This window comes from Canis lupus, chromosome 18 (genome assembly GCF_011100685.1).
Source record: "Canis lupus familiaris isolate Mischka breed German Shepherd chromosome 18, alternate assembly UU_Cfam_GSD_1.0, whole genome shotgun sequence".
NCBI lineage: Eukaryota > Metazoa > Chordata > Mammalia > Carnivora > Canidae > Canis > Canis lupus.
In genome coordinates, this window is record NC_049239.1 from 56,233,996 (window position 1) to 56,260,761 (window position 26,766).

The 26,766-nt window shown below is 36.1% G+C and overlaps 1 non-coding gene across 1 annotated transcript in view; it reads right to left on the minus strand.

Moving 5' to 3' along the window:
- Positions 1-969: 969 nt before the first annotated feature.
- The window catches only part of LOC102154648, a 31,797-nt gene continuing 6,000 nt past the window's right edge, over positions 970-26,766 (minus strand). The window contains exons 3-6 of the transcript XR_005373691.1: positions 19,890-19,946; positions 7,027-7,146; positions 3,969-4,086; positions 970-1,161 (exon numbers count right to left, since the gene is read on the minus strand). This is a non-coding gene — a transcript (membrane-spanning 4-domains subfamily A member 15-like). The remainder of the gene's footprint in view (positions 1,162-3,968; positions 4,087-7,026; positions 7,147-19,889; positions 19,947-26,766) is intronic.

Below are 26,766 nucleotides of genomic sequence, written 5' to 3' on the forward strand. Positions count from 1 at the left end.
ACTCATTCAGGGAATATAAAAACATTGTGAAAAGGATCATAGTGGAAAAGGAAAGAAAATGAGTGGGAAAAATCGGAGATGGTGACAAAACATGAGAGATTCCTATCTCTGGGAAATGAACAAATGAAGGTGGAAGGGGAGGTGGGTAGGGGGATGGGGTGATTGGGTGAGGGGTACTGTCCATTCATCTTTCCATGGACACTGAGGCTCCTTCCACAGTTTGGCTATTGTGGACATTGCTGCTATTTTATTTAAATGACAATTGTATAAAGCAATAATTAAGAGGAGGGAGAATATCTCAACTTATTCTATAAAGCCAGTATTATCCTGATACTAAAACCAGGCAAAGGCATTATAAAAAAAGAAAATTAAAGACAAATATGCCTTATGAATACATACACAGATCTCAACAAAACAAATCCAGCAACATATAGAGAGGATTATAAACTATGATGAAGAGACATTCCTAGCAATGTAAGATTAGTTTGATGTCTGAAAAATCAATCAGTATAATACACCTGTTTGTGATCAAACATACTGTGGGCAAAAAAATGTAACATTTTGGGAGTTGGACTTTCCAGAAAAACTAAAATCCAGGAGACATTCATTTGTGTAGTTTCAATAACATAAAGATATTTTAAATTATAATATGCTTTTCTCTACCCTAGGTAAGCTATGCAAATTTTAGCAACATCCGGTAAGAAAAAATCTTAGAATTTGTGTTTCAAGCTAATCTGTTGAGTAACCTTCAAAGATACTGGGACAACCTTTTATAATTTATGCTAATTTCCTTTTCACAATGAATTGATTTCCTTGAGTCAACATTAACATATTATTCTATAAAATTAGATCTAAATCCCACTCCAGAAACATGTACCTGTTTTTAGAATTTCTCTTGTATGGGAAAATCTCTGACCAGATTCAACTTGAGATAATTTATGCACATCACTCCACACAGAAGAAAAATCATATTTATCAATTTAAATTTTTTATTAATGAAATGGGGGAAATGAAATACTGAGGTGGACTTAATTAAAATGCATTTTCCAAGAAGCCTCTTGAACGAAATGAAGTTCTTCATTCATCACTAAACTTTCCTCCTTGACTGAGGTCATAATGGTTCTTTAATATGTAGGAAAAAGATCCCCTTCTGCCATGTACCTGAGGTAAGTTGGATATTAGTAAATTGAATCATTAATATACTCTATAATAAAGTACTGCATGATTTTGAGTAGAATTTTTGAAGGAATGCTAACTGGAAATTTCTCTTCCTTGAGATTTAAAAATTAAACCATGTGCTTCTGCTGTTTTTAAAAAGGTTTCCTTCCTTCCTCCTTCCTTCCCTTTCTCCTTATCTTCATTTTCTTTCTCCCTTCCTTCCTTTTTGTTCTTTTAGGTTGATAAACAAAAACAATGCTAGGAATCAGTAGATAGATTCCTAAATACAGATTGATCAAGTAAGAACATATAGCTTTCTACTCAAACTAAGTTGCATTATTTAGTATACTGTTAAATACTTATCAGTTTAAATTCTCTCTTACTGAGCAAAAAACTATGCATTCCTATATGGTCAATTCATGCTTTTTCTCTTTCAATTTATTCATTGGAGAATTATGAATTTGATGTGGGTGTGTGTCTGTTTACCCTCCTTTTGGTTAGAACCAGAATTTTTTTAATTCTTATTTTGAATGCTTTTAGATAGAACTAAAAGGATTCTCATTTTACTGCTCCCTATTTTATGGCTTCCAATTATATTACTTGGCCATCATTTTCTAGTCTCACAAACTTGACTTTTTAACTTTTTTTTTTTTTTTTTGGCCTGGGCCTTAATCTCCTTGGGCTGCTATTCTGTCCTTTTACTCTTCCAGCTATATATCTACAGTTTTTCCATGGGCAACAGCATTTATACCTCCAGCTTGTAAATTTATAGCAATCCTAATGCTGAATCCTCATCCTAGACCACTCTAGCTCTAGGCTTATATTTATAGTTTCTTACTAGAGGTTTTGACCTAGATGATCCCAAAGCATTTCCAATAAATATATCTCGAACTGAATTTATCATTTCACCACAAAATTCTTTCCTTGTTTTCTTTCCATTTAAGAGCTCAAACCATTACCCAGATGTCCTGGACAGATTGCTGAGAAGCACTCTCAAATGGAAAAAAAATCTGACAATCCTTTTGATATGATATAAATGTACATCTGTCCTTTTTTCTCCAACTCCCAAAATTAAAATTAAGTCAAGCATAACTTATAACATTAGAGTTTGATATTATACCACAACATTCATTTCTGTAATAATTTAGACTCAATCTACTTTCTTGGCTCTTATTTTCCACCACTGGCCCCCAAAGATTGTGCTCCATATTCATTAATTTACTTACCATTCAATAAATATGCCTCCTTTATTTTATCATCTTAATCTGCAGATTGCTTTGCTTAACTAATATCTATTTTGAATTAATGTGATAAAACTATTAGGCATAGATATGGGATTATCAGAAAAAAATTTCCCTTTGGATATTCCACTTTCTCTTGATACTCAGAGGCTAAATCTCCATTTGTGCTGCTAAAAGGCACTTCCTTTTGAGAATATGTGAGTAAGATGTCATTCCATAGAAATTAAGGTATTGACATCTGGATCACTGATTGCCTTTCAATAAATTTTCTGTACAGTTTCCCTCCTCATTGATATTTTTGAGATCCTAATAAACATGTTGCTTGAGGAAGTTTTCCCATATTCTAGTGTTCTATAATTTCCATCATCATACATTCTACATGTAACACTTTCACTTAGCAATAAAAACTAATAGTCCTGGGTATAGCTTTCAAAGCTGGGACGTTCATATCCATATCATTCTTACCTCATCTCATAGCTTAGTTCAAAGACTTCCTTGGGCTTCTTCAGTTTTTTTCACGTTATTTGGGCAATTTGTATTTCCATTCTTTTATCAGAGCAATGGTTGACCTGATCTCAGTCATTTGTACTTTAGTATGATTGTTTCAATGCCTATCCTTAGCAGATGCTTGAAGTAGAGGGTAATATTATCTGGTTTCAATGCTTCATCCTAGTACATATGAAGTCTTAGAGCCAGGAATATTTGAATACGAGATCTGTGAGTATCTCCCTCCTGCTTTTCTCTCAATTTTTTTTCCTACTTCTGCTCCAAGACCCCCAGGTCCTAGGCATTCTGATTCTTACTTGTCATTTCCTAAGTCTCCCTATATATCTGGTCTAGAATTTACAGACAAGACACTATCTCCTCCACATTAACTTTGTGATCCTTCTGAGTTGTTCTTATGGTTGCACTGATCATTAAGCCTGGACCTTTGGTATGGGCATTTGGAGGAAAGGGAAGATGTATCTTTTGACAAAGTACTCAGATTCAGTGATGTTGAGGTCAGTTGGAGATAAAGTTTTTCTTTAGACCTGAAATATCAGATGTGGAGGAAGTGAGAAAGTGGCTTTACTGAAAATAGTGTTTACCATCTTTTCCAACTTATCAGTTACCTCAAAATCATGGTTTCTGAAAACACTAAAGATTCTGCACTTTGATACCCAACATGTTTTCTCAAACTTTGAAAATTATGAAACTTCAGCATTCCCAAATTCCTGTGTCTGGTAACACCCTTCACAAAGTTCTTTTGTTTTCAGTGGAAATGTCTGTTGAACTAAACAGACTCAAGCCAGCAAACCATCTATCTTCTATCCTGTTCCCTCATGAGATGTGAACCTAAAAATATTATTTAATAAGGAACACTTTTGTCAAGGGCAAATTATTTACCCTCAATTGCAGAGAAACCCATGTAATCCACAGTAGTCCAGTGTTTTCAGCTCCCTATAACATAGCTTACAGATGACACTAAATTCTTATCAAAACCTTCATTCAGTTCTTTAAAAAGAGTTCATTATAAAAGCCAATATCCTCTAATTCACCAAGGGAATTAGATGTGGATGAGATACTCACCACATCTTTATTATCTGTGATATTTTGCTTTGTATCCCCAATGGATCACTGTACACGTCAAAAACAACTCCAAGAAGGTGAATAGGAACAAGTATTCTGAAAGCATTTTACCACTTCTCTGTTTCCAAAAATAAGATATACATTCCTTATAGATCTTTATATACTAAACTTTAGAATAATAGAATACTTTAGAATAATAATAAAGGAATTGCACAACTATAGGAAGATGAAAAGAAAAAGAGAAAAACGACCCAATATATCTCCATCCCCTAAAGCTGTGGGTACTTATATATGCTTTTTTCTTGATCATAATGATAGCTGATAATTTTGAGGATGAGTATAAGCTGACAGATTTCTGCCGAATGGCTAATAAGAATCATCAATTGTGTTTTCCTGTGTGTTGTGGATAAGTCAGCAAATTTTCACGGAGGCCAAAGGAGAAGATGGAACTGAGACACTCTTGAGGTCCAGTGTTACAGAACTTATTTAACAGACAAATGTTCAGAAGTAGGCCTGTTTTAGGAAAGGGCCCTATAGAGAAACATACAGTGAAGGAAAAAAAGGTTTGGCTTTGTGACTCAGGTTCAACAGAAGGGCTTATGTATCCTATGGGAAAGTGGTTTCCTCCTGGGATTGTGCCTCTGACTATAAGCCCCAGTAGACCTATAACCTTGCAGGATAGTGGGATAGTTACAGGATAGGATACTAGAAGCCTGAAGCACCCAAAGCATTTTTGTGACAAGGCCACCATGGGCTCCTGGGACCAGTTTTCAATCCTGACACCATTTAATGGTAACTGAAGCCATGGCAGTGAAATCATGGGTATTCTGGTAGACTACTGAGATGCTCTAGGATTCTATGAACTAGAGGTTTGGAGTCGATATTGAATCTTTGGTTCTCAGTGTTCTTGAATAATGCGAGAGGGTCCATAGGAAAAGGGCTTCAGGAGGAAGATCTTAGATTTCTTGCTAATGTGAACTTTGGTGGCTCAAGAGGTGAGTTGGAAAAATGAAAGAATCAAGATTATATTTGCACTCCAACCCAGTAAAATGAGACATTCCTGTTATACTTATATAACCTTAAGCAATATCTGGAGGTTTATATTTAAGTTTTACTTTAAGATATCCTTCAAGTTATGTGTCATAAAATATTAGCATTCATTGCAGTTGTACAATGGTTCTTCAATGTGTCATTTATCTCATTTCTGTTAGGGCTCAATTTTGTGTAGTAAAATAATTTGAAATTTAGACCATTTTTAAATTAGAATGAATGTTTTGCAAGTAAATAGCTCTGGCCATGAGCAAGTAGCTTAACATTTCTTAGCTTCTTTCTTTAATTGAGTCAGAGATATAAATCATTCCCTGAGGAAGTTTGTAATCTCACTTGCTATAAAATCACAAGTGATGTAGAAATAAAAAAAAATCGGATCCCTGGGTGGCGCAGCGGTTTGGCGCCTGCCTTTGGCCCAGGGCGCGATCCTGGAGACCCGGGATCAAATCCCACATCGGGCTCCCGGTGCATGGAGCCTGCTTCTCCCTCTGCCTATGTCTCTGCCTCTCTCTCTCTCTCTCTCTCTCTCTCTCTCTCTGTGACTATCATAGATAAATAAAAAAATAAGAAAACAAAAAATCAGCAAAATGCATATCAACATATGTTTTGGAACAAGCTAATTAACCAAGAGTTTGAGATATTGAAGTAAGGAGAGCTTGCTGTATTAGGATAAGAATTTAAAAACAAGCAACATCCAATGGTCTCAATTAGAAACTGAGAAAGAAAAGTTGGCTTCTAGGTCTTGGTCAAAGGCCCAGCTCTTTTGTCATCTGTCATGTTTTGGGTAGTAGAACAGAAAGATACGAATCCACAGAAAAGGCTTTAGAATTTATGGTTTTAATCTCCACCCAACTTGCTTAGCACTAATTCCAAACTCCTTGTCCTCCTTTCCATATGAAAAAACATATATAGTTAAGTGCACAAATATCTATAGTTCCACATGGATGGAAACACAGATACATACAGATACTGAAACACAAACACAGACACACATAGATCCACTGACAGACTGACACACATAAACACATAAACAGACTCACATAGACCTACTGACAGATAGAATGATACAAAGTAGGCAATTAAAAAATGTCCATATAGAATATCACTTAGCCATTAGAAATGATGACTACCCACCATTTGCTTCATGGATGGAATTGGAGGGTATCATGCTGAGTGAAGTAAGTCGATTGGAGGACAGTCATATAGTTTCACTCATACAGGGGATATAAGAAATAGTGAAAGGGATTATAGAGGAAAGGAGAGAAAATGAATGGGAAAAATTAGAGATGGTGACAAAAGATGAGAGACTACTAACTCTGGGAAATTAACAAGGTGTAGTGGAAGGGAAGGTGGGCAGGGGGATGGGGTGACTGAGTGACAGATACTGAGGGGGGCACTTGACAGGATGAACACTGGGTGTTATACTATATGTTGGCAAATTGAACTCCAGTAAAAATCCATTTAGTCATGTGCATACTTGAATTGAATATACATCCATTCCAAATTACATATATCTATAGAATCCAGATTTATTCTCTCTGATAATTACATCCCTGATGAACATAAATTACTAGGCATCATAAAACATAAGGATATTATTTCCTCCTTTGAAGATCAAATCTTGCTATAATAAACTTGATCATTTAAGGCCTAGGAAAACTGGCCTGGGAGATGCAGGTACTGAGAAAGAACTAAGCTGCCTATTGAAAAAATATCTTGGATACCAGATGGGACCAGAATTGAATATAATGCTAAATCACTCAAAATATATCTATTAATATTCATAATACATTCCATTTGCTTACTTGAAGTTTTGGGTAATCCTAAATTTAGAAATGTAACCTATAATTTGAACCACATTTGTAGTATGTGCCTAACACCAGAGTAAACTAATGATAAAGATCACTGTCATACTTTGCCTAGTACTTAAATACTTTGATTACTCACCAAAAAGTTTAAATGTAATTCTAAATTTGTGATGGAATTTTCATAGAAATCTTGTACTTACCTCTGGCCAAATAGGAGTTTTTGTACTCAAACTATATATTATAAACTCAAGTGATAGTAAAATCAGACCAATCACTGCAATGCAGGCACTTAAAATGTTCACTATTATAGCATAGGATAGCTGCAATAGATAAAAAGTGTCACTCAGTCACTATAAGTTATGCATATACATCACTGCCAGATATATTCAGGTAGAAGATTTATATAAATTCTGATCTATCTAGAATAGTAAGGTCATTAAAAGGACTGTCAGAACTGCAGATTTGTCAGGATCCCAATAGAACCAATCAATTTTGGAAAAAATAAAACTTTTGATGTAACACACATATATTTATCCCTTCACTGACAAATAATTATTGAGTGTGAGCTCTGTACCATGCAAATTATTATCTGTTTTATTAGATAAAGAAGGGGAAAAGAGTTGGTCTTTGCACTCAAGGAAGACTAATGGGGAAGACAAGTACATATTAAATTTGAATATAATGTAAAGAAATGCTAACAATATAGGCAAATTCATAGTGCCATAAAGGGTGAAGTTACCAGAGACCTAATGTTCTAGGAGTTTGCCATGGTTCATTTAACAATGCAAGAAGGAGAGTCATAAGGAATTTTATTTTCGGAAAGACAAGAGCTATCTAGATATCTAGATAGATATTTAGGATTTTATCTTGAAGATAGTGGAGAATTAAATCACTGGAGGTATCTGCTGTGTTTTTTGACCACAGTTCTGTCAGGCTATGTACTCAGGACAATGCATATACATAATGTAGCTGCATAATTATACTTTTTCCATTTATGAGGTCAGAGAGGTGGTAAGCCCTATGATACTGCTTTGGGGGCTATCCTTCTCTTATACTTATTTCCTTGGTATCATCTGCACCAGTAATTTAATTTTAATTAGTAATTTCTAATTCTTTCTGAATTAGATAATAAGAAAACTTAAACGGATTCTGAAATCTATTTCACTATATAGATCTATGATCTATGTTTGTCCATGTGCTCTTTATTGTTGTACAGTGATCTTAATTTATTTTTTGGAATAAATCAACCTTAAAGAGAGATAATCACATTAAAATAAAATGTTCTCCAACTCATTTTTGTAATCTAAACACCCAACATTACTGGTTAGTAAATTGTGGTATATAAATGTAAGTTCATCGTTAGAATAACATATTTTATGAATTTTTAATTATATGAACAAATGGTTATGACACAATAATATTATATAGAAAAAGAGGCATCCTTGTTGAGTAAATGCATTGATAAGGCCACTTGGAGCAGGTGTTCTGTGCAGTGTGGAGTTCTACTGGCAAAAACTGAAGAAATAAAAGGAGAAGTAGAAACATCCACAATTATAACAGATTTTGACATGTACCTCTAAGTAATTGATAAAGCAAGTGGACAAAAAGCAGGAGTAGAAAGCTGAAACATTTGACCAGTTGACCTTTGTATATTTATGTATATGTACATACATAAATATATACATATCCCAGTGTACATATATCTCCCAGTGTATGAGCTGGATTAAATGATTAAATACACATGCACACACACACACTTGATTATGGTAGCTAAATAGTAAGCCTTAAAATCAAATAGTATTAGCTTTTTTTAATTTAAATTCAGTTAGCCAACATACAGTAGTTTCAGATGTCATTTTCAATAATTCATCAGGCTATGTATAACACCCACTAGTTTCTTTTCTATTTTCTATTTTATTGACATCCTCATTTATCTTTATTATCTCTTACTCTCTATTTTGTATTAAATATGCTTCTTATTGTCTACCTTTTTAAGCTTTATATAGTATAATGTTGGCCTCATAAAACGAGTTTGGAAATATTCCCTCCCTTTCTATCCTTCTAAACAGCTTTAGCAGAACTGGTATTTCTCCTTGAAATGTTTGATGGAATTCCCCTGAGAAGCCATCTGGCCGTGGAAATTTGTATCTTGGGAGGTGTTTGATGACTGCTTCAATTTCCTCACTAGTTACTGGCCTGTTCAGGCTTTCTCTTTCTTCCTGTTCCACTTTTGGTAATTTGTGGTTTTCCAGAAATGCATCCATTTCTTCTAGATTGCCGAATTTTTGGCATATATTGCTCATAATACATTTTTAAAATAATTTTATTTCCTTGGTATTGGTGGTGATATCTCTTTTGTTTGGGATTTTTTTTTCAGTCTTTTTCTCTTTTCTTTTTAATAAGGCTGGCTAATGGTTTATCTATCTTATTAATTCTTTCAGAGAACCACCTCCTGCTTCTGTTGATCTGTTCTACAGCTTTTCTGGTCTCTATTTCATTGAGGTCTGCTCGAATCTTTATCATCTCTCTTCTTTTGCTTGGTATAAGTTATATTTGCTGTTCTTTCTCCAATTCCTTTAGGTGAGAGGTTAGCTGGTGTATATGTTTTTTACAATGTTTTGAGGGAGGTTTGTTATGCAATGTATTTCCCTCTTAGAACCTTTTGCTGTATCCCAAAGATTTTGAACGGTTGTATTTTCATTTCGTAGTTTCCATGAATTTGCAAAATTCTTCTCTAATTTCCTGATTGACCCATTCATCTTTTAGTAGGATGCTCTTTCACCTCCATGTGTTTGAGTTTCTGCCAAATTTCTTCTGGTGATTGAGTTCCAGTTTCAAAGTATTGTGGTCTGAAAATATGCAGGGGACAATCCCAATCTTTTAATATCAGTTGAGACCTGATTTGTGACCCAGTATGTGGTCCATTCTGGAGAAAGCTCCATGTGCACATGAGAAGAATGTGTAAAAAGTTGTATTTGGATAGAAAGTTCTGTATATATCTGTGAAATCCATCTAGTCCAGTGTATCATTCAAGGGCCCTTGTTTCTTTGGTGACATTGTGCTTAGAGTATCTATCATTTGCTGAAAGTGCCGTGTTGAAGTCTCCTACCATTAGTGTATTATCTAAGTATCTCTCTACTTTGGTTATGAATTGATTGATATGCTTGGCAGCTCCCATATTAGGGTCATAAATATTCATGATAGTTAGGTCTTCTTGTTGGAGACCCTTTACGGATGATATAGTGTCCCTCTTCATCTCTTACTACAGCCTTTGGGATAAACTTTAATATATCTGATGTGAGTATTGCTACCCTAACTTTCTTTTGAGGACCAGTTGAATGGTAAATGGTTCTGCACCCTTTCATTTTCAGGCTGGAGGTGTCCTTAGATCTAAAATGAGACTGTTGGGATCCCTGGGTGGCGCAGCAGTTTGGCGCCTGCCTTTGGCCCAGGGCGCGATCCTGGAGACCCAGGATCGAATCCCACATCGGGCTCCCGGTGCATGGAGCCTGCCTCTCCCTCTGCCTGTGTCTCTGCCTCTCTCTCTCTCTCTCTGTGTGTGTGTGACTATCATAAATAAATAAAAATTAAAAAAAATAAAATAAAATGAGACTGTTGTAGACAGAATACAGATGGGTCTTGCTTTTCTATCCAGTCCAAAACCCTGCATCTTTTGATGGGATCATTTAGCCCATTCACATTCGGAGTAACTATTGAAAGATATGAATTTAGTGTCATTATAATACCTATTCAGTCGCCCCCTTTTTTTGTGGACTGTCTCCTTGGGCTTTCTTTTTCTTTTTCAGTTCCCCCTTAACATTTCTTGCAGAGCTGGTTTGGTGGTCACATATTTTTTCAGTTTCTGCCTATATAGGAAGCTCTTTATCTCTCCTTCTATTCTGAATGACAGCCTTACTGGACAGAGTATTCTTGGCTGCATTTTCTTCTCATTTAGTAGCCTGTATATATCATGCCAGCCCGTTCTGGCCTGCCAGGTCTCCGTGGAGAGGTCTGCTATTAATCTGATATTTCTCCCCATAAAAGTTAAGAAACTCTTGTCTTGAGCTGATTTAAGGATTTTCTCTTTGAGATTTGCAAGTTTCACTATTAAATGTCGAAGTGTTAAATGGTTTATATTGATTTTGAGGGAGTCTTCTCTATCTCTTGGATCTGAATGATTGTTTCCTTCCTCTGGTTAGGGAATTTCTCAGCTATGATTTGTTCACATATACTTTGTGGTTCTCTCTTTCTCTTTCAGCCTCCCTGGAATACCAATTCTTCCTTCTCAAGCTATCATTTATTTTCCTAAGCCTTTCCTCATGGTCTCTTGTTTTTCTCTTTTTTCCTCAGCTTCCTTTCTTTCCATCAACTTGTCTTCTATGTCATATGCTCTCTTTCCCACTTCATTAACCCTAGTAGTTAGAGCATCCAGTTTGGATTGCATCTCTGTTAAAGTATTTTTAACTTCAAACTGAGTAGATCTGCAGATTTTCATTCTGCAGTAATGAAGTCTCTAGAGTCCTTTATGCCTTTTCTCAGAGCCATCAGTAGCTTTATAATTGTACTTCTGAATTGAATTTTTGACATAGTATTTAAATCCACATTCCGTAATTCTGTGGCAGAGAGTATTGCTTCCAGTTCTTTCTTCTGTGGTGAATTCTTCCTTCTAGTCATTTTGTCCAGTGCAGAGTGGCTGTATGAGTGGGCTGAGTCAAAAATATCAACTAGGACCTAACTAAGTAAAATACACTCTAGACGATTCTGAAGAGGTCAGAGACCAGAAAATAAAAGAAAAAGAACAGAACAAAATAAAACAAAATGACCACTAAAGTGAAAGACAAAATTTAAAACAAAATAGAAAAAGTAAAAAACCAAAACTAAAAATAAATAAGATGGAACAAAAAAGAAAGAAAAGAAAAGTGGAGGGAATGGTGGTGGTGAAGAAGTGGTGGTAGAGAGAGAATATAGTCTACCTGAGGGGACCTAGAGGATGATCCTCTTGGTTCTAAGCATATTTTGTTCTGTATATTGAAGATGCTTAATCCCAGATTTATATAAATCAGTAATACTTATATAAAGACCCAACATCGATCACAAAACATAAAGAAGATAAAGGGGGGGCATAATGAGAAGGAAGAGAGAAATATAGTCTCACAGAATAAACCAATGCCGTGTTCCACTTAATTCTGGGTGTATTATGGTCGTGTGTTAGAAGGTACTAACTTCCACCATTGTAAAACAAAATGAGACAGAAAAAATAAAAAACACAAAACAAAAACCCATATCTCATACATCTACCAAAATTAAATTGAATACATAGAAGGAATCCAGCAGTGAAGAGTAACTCTAAGACATGTAATTGTAGAAATATGAAAGTCAAAAAGGAAAAACCTTAAAAACAAAGAGTTGATAAAATATTGTAGTTAAGGTGGGAAAGAGAAAAAATACTGGAGATTTAAAACCTGATATAAAAATGAATCATAATGAAAAGAAAAAACCTTTAGTTCTATAAACTATTTTCCCTTAATCCTGGAGCTTTCCATTGCTGCTTGGTCAATAAATTTGCATTTCCCTTGTTCTTCCAGCTGCTCTTCTGGGGAAGGGATCTGCTGTGCTGATTCTCAGGTGTGTGTGCCTGGGTGGAGATGCCCTGCCCCCTGCTGGATGCCTGGCTCAGTGTGAGCTGTTTATCCTGTGAGGCCTTCCTTTCCTAGAGGCCTCCCTTTCCTAGAGGCCCCGCCTCTCCCAGGCACAATGTGAAAATAGAAAAAAAAAAAAAAAAAAAAAGGCGTATCCCAAGGTTTTTGAACGGTTGTATCTTCATTCTCATTAGTTTCCATGAATCTTTTTAATTTTTCCCTAATTTCCTGGTTTACCCTTTCATCTTTTAGCAGGATGGTCCTTAACCTCCACGTGTTTGAAATCCTTCCAAGCTTCTTGTGATTTATTTATTTTTTTTAACTTTAATTTATTTTTTACTTTCCTTTACTGGAGTTCAATTTGCCAACATATAGCATAACACTCAGTGCTCTTCCCACCAAATGCCCCCCTCAGTGCCCATCACCCAGTCACCCCAACCACCCACCCACTTCCCCTTCCACTACCCCTTGTTCATTTCCCAGAGTTAGGTGTCTCTCATGTTTTGTCACCCTCACTGATATTTTCACTCATTTTTTCTCCTTTCCCTTTATTCCCTTTCACTAATTTTCACATTTCCCAAATGAATGAGACCATATAATGTTTATCCTTTTCCAATTGACTTATTTCACTCAGCATAATACCATCCAGGTCCCTCCACGTCGAAGCAAATAGTGCATATTTGTCATTTCTAATTGCTGAGTAATATTCCATTGTATACATAAACCACATCTTCTTTATCCATTCATCTTTCGATGGACACCGAAGCTCCTTCCACAGTTTGGCTATTGTGGACATTGCTGCTAGAAACATCGGGGTGCAAGTGTCCTGCCATTTCACTGCATCTGTATCTTTGGGGTAAATCCCCAGCAGGGCAATTGCTGGGTCGTAGGGCAGGTCTATTTTTAACTCTTTGAGGAACCTCCACACAGTTTTCCAGAGTGGCTGCACCAGTTCACATTCCCACCAACAGTGCAAGAGGGTTCCCCTTTCTCCACATCCTCTCCAACATCTGTTTTTTCCTGCCTTGTTAATTTTCCCCATTCTCACTGGTGTGAGGTGGTATCTCATTGTGGGTTTGATTTGTATTTCCCTGATGGCCAGTGATGCAGAGCATTTTCTCATATGAGTGCTTTGTTGGCCATGTCTATGTCTTCCTCTGTGAGATTTCTGTTCATGTCTTTTGCCCATTTCATGATTGGATTATTTGTTTCTTTGCTGTTGAGCTGAATAAGTTCTTTATAGATCTTGGATTCTAGCCCTTTATCTGATAGGTCATTTGCAAATATCTTCTCCCATTCTGTAGGTTGTCTTTTAGTTTTGTTGACTGTTTCTTTTGCTTTGCAGAGGCTTCTTATCTTGATGAAGTCCCAATAGTTCATTTTTGCTTTTGTTTCTCTTGCCTTAATGTATGTATCTTGCAAGAAGTTGCTGGGGCCAAGTTCAAAAAGGGTGTTGCCTGTGTTCTCCTCTAGGATTTTGATGGAATCTTGTCTCACATTTAGATCTTTCATCCATTTTGAGTTTATCTTTGTGTATGGTGTAAGAGAGTGGTCTAGTTTCATTCTTCTGCACGTGGCTGTCCAATTTTCCCAGCACCACGTATCGAAGAGACTGTCCTTTTTCCAGTGGATAGTCTTTCCTGCTTTGTCGAATATTAGTTGACCATAAAGTTGAGGTCCAATTTTGTATTCTCTATTCTGTTCCATTGATCTATGTGTCTGTTTTTGTGCCAGTACCACACTGTCTTGATGACCACAGCTTTGTAGTACAACCTGAAATCTGGCATTGTGATGCCCCCAGATATGGTTTTCTTTTTTAATATTCCCCTGGCTATTCGGGGTCTTTTCTGATTCCACACAAATCTTAAGACAATTTGTTCCAACTCTCTGAAGAAAGTCCATGGTATTTTGATAGGGATTGCATTAAATTGTAAATTGCCCTGGGTAACATTGACATTTTCACAATATTAATTCTTCCAATTCATGAGCATGGAATATTTTTCCATGTCTTTGTGTCTTCCTGAATTTCTTTCAGAAGTGTTCTGTAGTTTTTAGGGTATAGATCCTTTACCTCTTTAGTTAGGTTTATTCCTAGGTATCTTATGCTTTTGGGTGCAATTGTAAATGGGATTGACTCCTTAATTTCTCTTTCTTTTCTTCAGTCTCATTGTTAGTGTACAGAAATGAACTGATTTCTGGGCATTGATTTTGTATCCTGCCACACTGCCGAATTGCTGTATGAGTTCTAGCAATCTTGGGGTGGAAGCTTTTGGGTTTTCTATGTAGAGTATCATGTCATCTGCGAAGAGGGAGAGTTTGACTTCTTCTTTGCCAGTTTGAATGCCTTTTATTTCTTTTTGTTGCCTGATTGCTGAGGCTAGGACTTGCAGTACTATGTTGAATAGCAGTGGTGAGAGTGGACATCCCTTCTCATTCCTGATCTTAGGGGAAAGGCTCCCAGTGTTTCCCCATTGAGAATGATATTTGCTGTGGGCTTTTCATAGATGGCTTTTAGATGCTGAGGAATGTTCCCTCTATCCTCATAGTTTCCCAATCCACAGTGGCTTAGATGCTACTGGGAGGAGGCACAGGTGCACTGATCTGCGCAGCTTGCTGGACACCCAGTGGCAGGAGAATTATTTCTTTCCTGTGCCCTCCCTGTTTCCACCTGTCCTGGGGGAATGGAGGATAGCTTGCTTTGTCTGCTTTGGTGCCCTCAGGTGCAAGGCATTGCACTGCTGGACCTGTGCTCCAGGGGACTGCCTTTTTTCAAGGGAATGGAGGACAGCCAGCTCCGTCCATTGCCAGGCTCTAGGGTAAAAGGAGCTCTGAAGCTGGCCCTTGTAATGTGCTGCCTTCTCCCAAATACCCCAGAGGGATGCATGCCCCGGCCCTTTACCAAGATTGGACCATGGTTTGCGGTGAGCTTTCTCTGGGGGCATCCCTAGTCTTACAGTGTCTCTGGAACTCTTGATGCTTCACTGTCCCTCCTGTGATTCTGCTCAATTTCCTTGCTAAGTACTTTTCCATCAGGGAAAACTCAGGCATGGATTTTAAAATTCCTCTTGTCCAGAGCTGGGCTTTCATGACCCAGAGGCTTTCGCAGCTCCACTTTCGCAGGCTAGTTGCAGTTCCCTCCTCTACTTGATTTTTTATTTTTTTCACCTTCTAACCTTGTTAGAAGTGAAAACTTATCTCTCTGTAGCATTCCAGCTGTTCTCTCTTTATATCTCAGTTTTAATTCATAGGTGTTCAGGATATTTTGAAAGTTATCTATGTAAGTTTGTGGGACCAAATGGGTTGAGGACCCCTACTCTTCTGCCATCTTGCCAGTCTCTCACATATATATTTTCAAGTTAGTATTTTTGTTTTCTTCAAATAAATACCTGGAAATGGAATTGCTGAATATCACAGTAGTTCCATTTTAATTTTTTGAGAATCCTTCATGCTGTTTTCCATAGTGACTTCACTAATTCATTCCCACCAACAGTTCATGAGGGTTTCCTTTTCTCCACACCCTCACTAACACTTGTTATTTTTTGCTATTTTGATTTTAGCTATTCTAAGAGGTGTGAGGTGTTGGCCTCATTATGGTTTTGATAGATATTTCCCTGGTATTTAGTAATGCTGAGCTTCTTTTTGTATACTTGTTGGCCTTCTGTATGTTTTCTTTGAAAACTACAGGTGCTGGTGAGGATGCAGAGAAAGGGGAACACTCTTGCACTGTTCTGGGAATGCAACCTGGTGCAGCCACTCTGGAAAACAATATGGAGGTTCCTCAAAAAGTTAAAAATGAAACTACTCTATGATCTAGCAATTGCGCTACTAGGTATTTACCCAAAGAATACAAAAAAATACTAATTCAAAGTGATACGTGTACCCTGATGTTTATAGCAGCATTATCTACAATATCCAAATTATAGAAGCAGTCCAAGTGTCCATTGGCTGATGAATGGATGAAGAAGATGTGGCATTTTTTTATATAATGGAATATTATTCAGCCATGAAAAAGAATGCAATCTTGCTACTGGCAACATGGATGGGGCTAGAGAGTATTATGCTAAGTGAAATAAGTCAGTCAGAGAAAGACAAATACCGTATGATATCACTCATATGTGGAATTTAAGAGACAAACAAAAGGGGGGAAATAAAGAGTGGGAGACAAACCAAGAAACAGATTCTTAATCATAGAGAACACACTGATGGATACCAGAGGGGAGGTGGGTGAAAGGATGGGTTAAATAGGTGATGGGGATTAAGGAAGGCACTTACTGTGATGCGCACCGGGTATTGTATGTGTTGTATGGAAGTGTTGAATCACTAATATTACACTGAATAGTAACTATACGGAATTTAAATAAAAACTTTAAAATAGTTTTTAAAAAGTCTATTTCAATCCTCTGCCCATTTTCAAACTGGTTTGGTGTTTTTGCTACTGAGTTCTATTTGATCTTTTTATATTTTTGACATTAACCCCTTATCTGATCTATGATTTGTAGCTATTTTCTCACATTCTGTAGGTTGGCTTTAACTTTGTTGATAGTTTCCTTTGCTGTGCAGAAGCTCCTTAATTTGGTATAGTTCGATTTGCTTATTTTTCACTTTTGTTGCCTTTGCCTTTGGTGTCAAATCCAAAAAAATCATTGGAAGACCAATGTCAAGGAGCTAATGGCCTGTTTTCTTCTAGAAATTTTGTTTTCAGGTCTTACATTTAAGTCTTTAATCCATTTTGAGTTAGTTTTTGGTATGGTGTAAGATAGTGGTCTAGCTTCATCCCTTTGTATATGTCTGTCCAGTTTCCTTAATGCCAGTTATTGAAGAGACTGTCCTTTTCCTGTTTTATATTCTTGGTTCCTTTGTCATAGACTAGGTGGCCAAATATGCATGGGTTTATTTCTGGGCTTTCTATTCTGTTCCATTGATTGATGTGTCTATATTTATGCCATTATTATACTGTTTTGATTACTATAGCTTGGTAGCATAGCTTGAAATTAGAGACCATGATACCTCCAGCTTTTTTCTTCTTTCTCAAGATTGCTTTTGGCTATTTAGGGGTCAATTCTTTGCTTTTAGTAGTCAGTAAAGATTAAATAAAAAACATAATAATTTATCTCTACCCATATGTGGTAGGCTAAATAATGGTTCCATCATAGATGTCCTAATCCCCAGAAACTGTGAATATGTAAATATGTGATTAGGTTAAAGATTTTGAGATGTGGAAATTATCCTGAAATATGTAATGTAATCACAAGGATCCTTGTAAGAGGGAGGAGACAGGATAATAGAGAAAAAGACAATGTATTTATGGAAGCAGAGGAGAGGAGATTAGAATGGTGTAGCTCCAGCCAAGGAATGTGGCAGCCCCTAGAAGTTAAAAAAGGCAAGGAACAAAATCTTTTCAATAGCTTCCAGAAGGAAGCAGTTCTGTCAACATCTTGATTTTGAGACTTTTGATCTCCAAAACTGTAAGATAATAAACTTATATAGTTTTAAGCCAATAAGCTTGTGGTAATTTATTTCAGCAGCAATAGTGGGCTAACATACCACATATTTATCATTTCCCTTCACCCTGAGGAACTTTAACTTTCTTTGGTAGTGTATATCTGATAATAGAAAATTTTCTCTGCTTTTGTTTATATGAAAATGAATTTATTTCACTATCGATATTGAATGATATTTTCAGGGGATATGACATCTAGTTGACAATTTTTTCCCTGTACTTTAAAGATGCCATTATATTGTTTTCTTCTGTCTTTTTTCAGAGGAGAAGTCTTGCACATATTTTGGCATATTTGTTCTAGGAGTCTTAATAATTTTAATATTAATGTAAGTGGTATTTTAACATTGGTTTATCCATTGGTTTCCGCAAGCATATAGAAAGATAGCTGATTTGGTTTTTGTATACTGAAGACATTGTAAAATTCACTATTTCTTAAAACTTGTCATCTAAAAATATTTTTTCTTCTTTCCAAAAAATATCATATACTTCTTTTTTCTTTGACTTATTGCAATTAATAGGACATCTTAAATAGAATACTGAAGAAACATGATGATAGCTTATATACCTCTCTTGCTGAAAGATAAAATGTTATGGGAAGTGTTAAAATGTTCATCATTAAGCATAAAGTTATTTCTCCCTCTCTTTTGATAGATACCTTTTATTGATTTTACCACTCTTTGCATTCATTGAGTTGATCATTTGGTATTTATGTTTTTAGTGTGATGGATTACACCTTTCTTTCTTTCTTTCTTTCTTTCTTTCTTTCTTTCTTTCTTTCTTTCTTTCTTTCTTGAAGGAGAGAGGGGGAGAGAGGCAGAGGGAGAGCGAGACAGAGAATCTCGAGCAAGCTACATGCCCAATGAAGAGCCCAGCACGGGGCTAGATCTCATGATCCTGAGATCATGACCTAAGCTGAAATCAAGAGTCAGATGCTTAACTGAATGATACACCCAGGTGCCCCCACACTGATTTATTTTCAAATGTTAATCTAACTTTGCATTTCTGGAATTAGTCATGATATATCATTCTATTTGTATTTTTTACTATGTACTATGTTTTATTTGCTAATATATATATTTTAGGATTTTTACATATATGTTCATGAGAGATTTTGGTCTGTAATTTTCTTGTAAGATCTGGGTAGAGATTTAGAATAAATGATATATTATCTTCATAATGAGTTGGGAGGTATTACCTTCTTCTTCTAATCTCTGGTAGAAATTTGTATGTCTCCAAATATGATTGTAGATTTCTTTTTCTTTTTGATTTTGTCAATTTTTATTTGCTTATTTTGAAGCTACATGAATAGGTGAATAGATATTTGGGACTATTATACATTGTGTCAAACTAAATCTTTTATTATTATGCAGTGTCTCTTTCTAATAAAAACCTCTGATAATTTTTGCTTTAAAACCTACTCTGTATATTATTATAGCCCCCTTTTGCTTGGTGTTCACAACAAATGCCTTTTTTCCAACTTCTTGGAAAGTCTTCTATAGACAGATAGGTCAATATAGACCTATATTTAAAGTATATATTTAAAATAAATAACTGTGGTGTAAGATGGAGATCCAATTTTATTGTTCTGCATGTTGTATATCTAGTTTTTCTCAGGACCATCTGTTGGAAAGACTATCCTTTCCCAAGTAGGTATTTTTGATTCCGTTGTCAAATATTGGTTAACTGTAAATGCAGGGATTTAATTCCAGGCTCTCAATTCTGTTCCATTCGTCTGTCTATTTTGTGCCAGTACCATACAATTTTGATTATAGTTTTGCAGTATAGTTTGATATTATGAGGTGTGATGCCTCCAGTTGGGTTCTTTCTCAAGTGACTCAGAGACAATTCTACCTCCTGTCTGATCCTCCTTCTTTTGGCAAATAAAACAGTTATCTCTAGAGTTGCTACAAACATTCTGACTTACCAAGAGTGGTGAACGCCTCTTCTCTATCATTATTGCAAAGATTCCTGAGAAGATAAACTGGAAACAGAAATCATATTTATTAAGACTCAGTCATTATGTTTATATAAAAAGAGTCATAGAATTCTGGAATGTTGTAACATGAAGAAGAGCATCTTAATTCTTCAGTGGGACCACTGAGAAAATCATTCAGAAAATAATTCAAAGGTTCTATATTACAGAGTTGGAGAAGGTATGAAGTTTCTGTTCAGTAATGTAACACATGCATTGGAAATGGAAATAGGAGCATCTTAATTTTACTTCATAGGGAAAAAGGAGGGTCAAATTTTACTCATATTTTTGTCAGTCATAATTTATTGATTCCCTAAGGTGAATTACAAGAAAATGTATCCAGTGAATGAATTTACTGATAGTGTTATATCTTGGTGATTCCACACACTTTTAATTTAATGTTCATTTAATGTTTAAAATATTTTAGTAATGGAAAATATAATTTAGAAATTATTTAAGTTTCATTTTACGTATTTAAATATAATACCACATAATGTCTTCCATGAGTAGCTTGTCCTGAAATCTTCCATCATTTCCTAAAACTTGTTAGAAATATGACAGGGTGTATCAGAAAACTTTTTTTCATTGGTGCAACTTTATGCATACATGGAAACTTACCACAGAATTAAAAAATTAACTATTCAATTAATAGTAAAGAGAAGGAATGTTATTTCCCCAGAAAAATGGGGCCACTAACATGTCAATACTAAATAGCCTTTTGGGGCCTGGAGGATTTGAATTTGAATTCTTTGCACCTTGCTTTCTATGTGACTCAGTAGGAATTACCTACCCTATCATTAGTTTTGCTTTTTTTTCATTGGTAAAATTAAGATTCATATTTTCCACCTTTCTGTGTTACTGTACTGTTGTTTTAATAGTTACATATAGAGGAATTCACTGAATTATTTATAGTCAACTTGGGGTCCTACTAGCTTGCACCTAAGGCTCAGAACTATATTTTCCAGAACTCATTTCCTTACATGGTCCCTGAAAGTATTATAATACTCCAAACTGGGAGCAACCTAAGTGTCCATCCATTAAATTGCATAAACATGGTATATTAATATAATGGAATATTAATCAACAATAATAATAATGAATGAGTGCAACAATAACAAGGATGGGATTCACAATCCTTTTTTTTTTTAAAGATTTTATTTATTTATTCATAGACATGGGAGGGGGGAGTGCAGAGACACAGGCAGAGGGAGAAGCAGGCTCCCTGCAGGGAGCCTGACATGGGATTCAATCCCAGGTCTCCAGGATCACGTCCTGGGCTGAAGACGGTGCTAAACCGCTGAGCCACCCAGGCTGCCCAGGATTCACAATCTTAAATTGAGCAAAGAAGCATGATACAAAATAATACATACTATATGATACTTATTAAAAAGTTTAAAAATATCTAAGAGTAATACTGAAGGTTAATGGTTAGGACAGGAGGGAGAGAGAAGGGACAAGAGAGGGACTTCTGAGATGCTAGAAATTTGCAAAAAAAAATGTTTTTTGGCCTGGGTATTGTTACACTGATATATTAATTTTGTGATAATTGAGATACACAATTATAAGTTTGGATTTTTGGTTACATTATATGTATATGTTAAAAAAATTAAAAATGGGATAACAAACAATAGCACCTAACTCACAAAAATTCTCTCCAACAGCCTTATATAATCCAGAGAATTAATATAGATGCTAATGTACCAAATCTAATTCACTGTCAGCAATTTTCTTTTGGAATATTTTACATTGAATGGCAAAACTTGGAATTTTTTCACTCGTTAAAATTTTGATTCAGGGGGTGCCTGGGTGGCTCAGTTGATTAAGTGCTTACCTTCAGTTCACATCATGATCCCAGGGTCCTAGGATCAAGCTCTTGCTCAAGGGAACCTGCTTCTCCCTCTGCCTCTGCCACTCCCCCTGGTTGTGTTCTCTAGATTATTCATTCCCTCTCTCAAATAAATAAATAAAATCTTACAAATTTTTTAATTCAATGTTTTAATAACTCCATGAAAGTATTAGTAATCTAATGCCTTCATGATCATAATATTATTTGAGATATTAATACAATTGACTCATTTGTTCTTCACTCAAAATATACACATTTGGTACTCTTAAAATTGAATTAAGGTCCTCATTTTTGTTATCTAAACTATGCTGCCCTCCTAGCTTTCTCAAATCCAACCTCTTCCTACTCATAGAATGACAGTAAAACAATCTAACCATGGCACTATCTTCAGTCAGAATACTATTGTCCAGGATCGTCCAATAGAAATATGATGTGGGGAATATATGTAATTTTAAGTTTTCCAGGACACACTAAGAGAAGTAAAAAGAAATAAGTGTTGGCCAGGAATTGGAGAAAGGGGAATCTTTATGTGCTGTTAGTAGGAATGTAAACTGGTGCAGCTGCTGTGGAAAATAGTATGGAGGTTTCTAAAAAAAAATTTAGATACCATAGAATACCACCCAGTACTGGTATTTAGTCAGAGAAAACTAAAACACTAATTCAAAAAGGTATATGTACCCCTATAGTTACTGCAGCATCATTTACAATAGCCAAGATATGAAAAGTGATCTCAAGTATTCATTGATCCATGAATAAAGAAGTCATGTGTGCATACATGCACACAGACAATGGAATATTACTCAGCCATATAAAAGAATGAAATATTGACATTTGTGACAGCATAGAAGGATATAGAGGGTATTATGCTAAGTGAAATAAGTCAGATTGAGGAAGACGAATACATATGATTATATATGGAATCTGAAAAACAAAAAAAAACAGACTCTTAATGCAGAGCACAAACTGGTGGTTTCTAGCAGGGAGTTCTGCGGGGGGTGGGCAAAATAGATGAAAGGGATTAAAAGGCACAAACTCCCAGTTATAAAATAAATAAGGCACAAAATGCAAAGTGCAGCATAGGGAATATAGCCAATAATACTGTAATGATGTTGCATGGTGAGAGATGGTGATTACACTTATCATGCTGAGCAGTGAGTAATGTACAGAATTGTGGAATCAAAATGTTGTATAGATGAAATTAATAAAACATTGTATGTCAATTATACTTCACTAATAAAAAAAGATTTAAAAAAATGTTAAAACACTGCAATAAAGAGTTTATTTATTCATGAGAGATGCAGAGAGAGAGAGAGAGAGAGAGAGAGGCAGAGACATAGGCAGAGGGAGAAGTAGGCTCCCTGCAAGGAGCCCAATGTGAGACTCAATTCCGGACCCTGGGATCACGCCCTAAGCCAAAGGCTCAACTGCTGAGCCACCCAGGCGTCCCAAAACATTGCAATAAAATGTTTATGTGCCAAAAGTTTAATTTTACACACATATACCAAGAAATAAAAGTAAAATTTAAAAAGTAGGGAAGTTTGAGTGGCTCAGTGGTTAAGCATCTGCCTTCAGCTCAGGGCGTGATCCTGGGTCCAGGGATCGAGTCCTGCATTGGGCTCGCTGTGAGGAGCCTGCTTCTCCCTCTGTCTATGTCTCTGCCTCTCTCTCTGTATCTTTCATGAATAAATAAAAAAATATTTTTAAAAGGTAAATATAAACATGTGAAATTTATTTTAATAATTTATTTTATATAACCCTATAGATCCAAATATTGTCATTTCAACATAGAATCAATATAAAATTATGATATATTTTACATTCTTTTTATGCATGTTAAGTTTTTGAACTCTGGTGTATATTTTACACTTATAGCACTCCTCAGGGTGGTTTAGTCCCATTTTGAGTGCTCAATAGCTACATGTGCCAAGTGGCTGCTGCACTGGACAGTATAGCTCTAGTCCTGGACCATCTTATCTTCTTTATTTTCACCCACTTCCTTGGTAATCTCATCCAGTTTTATGGGTTTCAAACATCTACCTGCCAGTGACTCCCAAGCTCATATCTGAAGCCTAGCTCTTTCTTCTCAACTCTAGATTCTATATCTGACGAGCTACTCAAGATTTCCAGTTGAATATTAAATATTTCAAACACAGCATGTTCAAAACAAACTCTTTATCTTCCCTGAAAACCAGCTCTATCCCACAGTCATCCCTGTAGCAGCCGATGATAATCCATTCCTTCTGTTAGCTTTAACCCACACTTTAGCATTCCCCTTGACTTTTTTCTTTCTCTGGTATTCCACACCAATCCATCAGGATATTCAATTAACTCTACATCAATATATATCTAAAGTCATGTTATTTTTCACTACCCTCACCTGGGTCTCATTTGGATTTATTTTTTTTTAAGATCTTATTTATATGATAGAGGGAATGAACATAAGCAGGGGAGAATAGCAAAGGGAGGGGGAGAAGCAGGCTCCCTGCTGAGCTGGGAGCCTGACTTGGGGCTCCATCTCAGGACCCCAGGATCATGACCTAGGCAAAAGCAGACGCTTAACCAACGGAGCCACCCAGGTGCCCCTCATCTGGGTTCCTTTAGTAGCTTTCTAAAGGTCTCCTCGTCCCCTTTCATTATCTTTTCAACACAGTAGTCAAAGTGGGCCTTTTAAAACTTAAATCAAATTATTTAACTCTGCTCATCAAACACTACAATAAGTCCAATCTCACTTACAATAAAAAGTCAAAGTCCTTATAAGGGCCATTGAAGTCTTATGCTATCTAGCCCCCCTCCCCACCCCTCCACCCCGCCCACCGCATTATTTTTCTGACTTCTTTTTTGATACTCTTGTTCTTTCTCATTCAGCTTCAGTAATACTGGCCATATATTTTTTTAATTGGAGCATTGCAGACACATCAGTCATTGAAGACTTTGTTCTGGATGTTTCCTCTTAGGATGTTCTCCACATTTGGCAAAAACTCACTTTTTCAAATCTTTGCTCAAATATCACTATGGTATTTTGAATTATTGGCCACAATTTTTTTACTTCCAGGGAGTAATATATTTCCATATTCTTGCCATGGTCTCATGGTGGTTGGATTATGCTTCTCTGTACCTCAATTTACAACTTGGCCATTTTATTTTCTATGGCTGAAATGTTAGTAGATGTGAGCCAAGCCACGGATTGAAACATTCTTGTGTAATTAGGCTTGTCCTCTTGTATTCCTGCCTTTTATTGTGAGAAGAATATGCTTTCAGTAGCCAGTAGTCTAAGGGGGATGAGATAGATATAGAACAGATCTGTTAACTGACCTGCAGTTTGAGCTAAACCTGATGGATTCCAGCCTAGATCACCCGAATTTCTGCCAGTTTACAGATACATGAGTAAGAAATACAGTTGGGGCAGTTAAGTCAGTTAGGCATCCAACTCAGGTCATGATCTCATGGTCCTGTAACTGAGCCCTGTCAGTCCCCATGCTCAGTGAGAAGTCTGCTTGAGATTCTCTCACTCTCTCTCCTTCTGCCTCTCCCCCTCCTCCATGCTATCTCTTTCTCTCACTAAAATAAAATCAAAACCACAATGAGATACCACCTCACACCAGTGAGAATGGGGAAAATTAACAAGGCAGGAAACAACAAATGTTAGAGACGATGTGGAGAAAAGGGAACCCTCTTACACTGTTGGTGGGAATGTGAACTGGTGCAGCCACTCTGGAAAATTGTGTGGAGGTTCCTCAAAGAGTTAAAAATAGATCTGCCCTATGACCCAGCAATTGCACTGCTGAGGATTTACCCCAAAGATACAGATGCAGTGAGACTCCAGAACACCTGCACCCCAATGTTTATAGCAGCAATGTCCACAATAGCCAAACTGTGGAAGGAGCTTCGGTGTCCATCGAAAGATGAATGGATAAAGAAGATGTGGTCTATGTATACAATGGAATATTACTCAGCCATTAGAAATGACAAATACCCACCATTTGCTTCGACGTGGATGGAACTGGAGGGTATTATGCTGAGAGAAATAAGTCAATCGGAGGACAAACATCATGTGGTCTCATTCATTTGGGGAATATAAAAAATAGTGAAAGGGAATAAAGGGGAAAGGAGAAAAAATGAGTGGGAAATGTCAGAGAGGGAGACAGAACATGGAAGACTCCTAACTCTGGGAAATGAACAAGGGGTGGTGGAAACGGAGGTGGGCAGGGTGGGGGTGACTGGGTGATGGGCACCGAGGGGGGGCATTTGATGGGATGAGCATTGGGTGTTATGTTATACGTTGGCAAATTGAACTCCAATAAAAATAAATAAATAAAAATAAATAAATAAACTGCCAGGTAAAAAAATAAAAATAAAATTCAGGGGCACCTGGCTGGCTTAATAAATAAATAAATAAATAAATAAATAAATAAACGAATAAATAAATAAATAAATAGATAAAGAAAGAAAGAAAGAAAGAAAGAAAGAAAGAAAGAAAGAAAGAAAGAAATCTTAAAAAAAAAACTTAAAAAAAGAAATAAATACAGTTGACCCTTGAACAAGATAGGTTTGAACTGTGTCGGTCCACTTATACATGGATTTTTTGGGATAAGTACAGTAGAGCACTGCAAATATATTTGATCTTCCTTATGATTTTCTTAATATTTTCTTTTCTGTAGCTTATTTTATTGAAGGAACATAGTATATGATACATATAACATACAAAATATGTGTTAATTATCTCTATGTTATTGGTAAGTCTTCTGGTCAACAGTAAAGTATTAAAAGTTAAGTTCTGGGGAGTCAGAAGTTATCACAGATTATCTTTTTTTCTTTGAGTATAGTTGACACATAATGTTATATTAGTTTCAGATGTACAACATAGTGATTTGATAAGTTTATACATTATGCTATGTTCATCACAAGTGTAGCTACCCTTTGTCATCATACACTCTACTACAGTATCATTAACTATATTCCTTATGTTGTGCCTTTTATTCCTGT